The sequence below is a fragment of the Haemaphysalis longicornis genome, unplaced genomic scaffold (assembly GCF_048455015.1).
Source record: "Haemaphysalis longicornis isolate Haplotype H1 unplaced genomic scaffold, Haemaphysalis longicornis Haplotype H1 scaffold_1, whole genome shotgun sequence".
Taxonomy (NCBI): domain Eukaryota; kingdom Metazoa; phylum Arthropoda; class Arachnida; order Ixodida; family Ixodidae; genus Haemaphysalis; species Haemaphysalis longicornis.
Genome location: NW_027526203.1, coordinates 144,347,144 through 144,349,362, shown reverse-complemented (window position 1 = coordinate 144,349,362; position 2,219 = coordinate 144,347,144).

Genomic DNA, 2,219 nt, shown 5'->3' with positions numbered 1-2,219 from the left:
GCACTGCGGAGGCTACGGAGGCCGCCTAACTCGCCGTGAAGGGGCTCCTGAAAGGACATTCCCTTCTCCCCTGTCGGCATGTGGCACCGCAAGGCCCGGCGCATTTTGTCGTCGCTTCCTTCGCAGGGAGTTAGGCGCCCTGAGGGGGACAACAATGCAGCCTCCACAGTGCTGCACCTGGATTTGGGGTATGAACTATGGGCGCCACTCCTTGTGGGAGCCGCCGGGCCATCCCGACCCTAGCGGCTCCTTTCGAGCTGGGGAATCTGCAGGCCTAGGCGGTGTGAAGAGCTGAGGCGTGGAGGCCGTAGCAACAACAACGTCTGTTTCCTTCCGTTTCGGGATGGCGAAAGCTGTGTCCACTTACAAACGCATCCTGCGTGTGGCCGCTTCGATGCCGCCTTGAAAACGGACCTCCGCCGCGACTCGGCGACGGTAAGCTGTCTGTCCCCGTGGGCGCTTTTCGTTTTGGAATGAGCAGGACGACGGCGCGGACGGAAGGGCGGCCCGCAGATCTGGTCCCGCATGGGCGTGGCGGCAGGAGGAGAGGAACCCCCGAAGGAGCGCGGGGAAATAGTGGACGCGGCAGACGTGTTGAGGACTCGAAGAAAACGAGAGGTCCACCAATACTCGCCTCCGTCGTAGACCCCGAATCTAGACGTGAAGCTTTAGCGTGTTTCCACTGCCAGTTACAACCGAACAATGACCCGACCGATCGACAATGAACTACTGACTGCTGGAACTGTTGCGCGGCACCGACGGGAGCAACAGCGCGGGTGTGAGCAGAGGCATTCTATCCCTATTAAACTGTTGTCTGATGCCATCTCTCGTGCTCACCTGTCGCTCTCCAACCGAAAGGGGACCCGTTAATGTGTAACGGCTCGCCGACTAGCAAGACCATCACAGCTGCGCAAGAGGAGTTCATCGCCGCTGAAAGTTCGACGGCCATGCGCAAACCCACGCACGAAGCGGACCGCTCCCCAGCCCCAAAAGCGACATTTTCTGCTTATCGTCTTCGTGCTTATCGTGCTGCGATAGGAAGGTTGCGTTGCGTGCCATGCCTGAGACCCCCTCCCCCCAACCACAGAACAGGGAGGATTTCCCCAACCTCCTACAAAGGTGGCACGTGTTCTAACCGCCGCGTGCTTTTTCGTCTGCCCGGGTAACCTACAGGATTTTGGCCCGTAAGCCGTGGCGGCTAACTGTTTGGCAGATGTCTGTAAGTGACAGCTGCCTGCGCGGACTTTGAGCCCTCCCATATTTGCAGGTGTAGAACTTTACAATAAAGCTAAAACATTACATGCGTAATAAAATATGCTTCTTGTAAGAAAATACTCTTCTGTACCATGTCGTGTGCAGGCCGACATGGCGCTTCGATTAATTATGAATCTGTGATGGACCGGCAATCAAACCATACTAATATATACGCCCGATAAAATTCATTATGTAATAATAGACATCAAGCCAAGAAATTAGTTTCCGGAAAGCGTAAAATTATGTATAATTCATCACTGTCAGAGAGCTAACATGGGCTTGTAAAATTTTCGCACATTAACGCGGAATCGTCATCATCATCACTAGGGCCCCAAGGACGCAGTAGCCCCGGGCCCCAAAGTTCCCTAATCCGGCACTGAGCGTGAGCACGAGTGAGTGCGTTGGGTGAGGGCGAGTTGAGAGCGCGAGTGACTGCGAGTGGTGACGGCGAAGAATGAGTGTGAGCGTGAATCAGTGCGAGTGTTGAGGGCGAATGTGAACGTGAGCGCGAGTGAGTACGAGTGCTGAGGGAGAGTGGCGAATGTGAGCGCGAACGAATGTGAGTGATGAGGGCGAGTAATGAGCGTGAGTGCGAGTGAGGGCGAGGGGTGATGACGAGGGTGAGCGTGAGCGCGAGTCAGTGCGAGTGGGGAGGTTAAGTGGTGAACGTGAGAGCGAGTGGTGAGGATGAGTGGTGAGCGCGAGTGAGTGGGAGTGGTGAGGGAGAGTGGGGAGTGGGAGCGCCAGTGCGAGGGGTGAAGACGAGTGGGGAGCGCGAGTGTGTGCGAGTGCTGATGGATAGGGGTCAGCGTGAGCACGAATCAGTGCGAGTGTTGAGGGCGAGTGCGAACGTGAGCACGAGTGAGTGCGAGTGGTGAGGGAGAGTGGCTAACGTGAGCGCGAATGAATGCGAGTTGCTGGGGCGAGTGGTGAGTGCGAGCACGAGCGCGAGTAAGTGAGAGGGT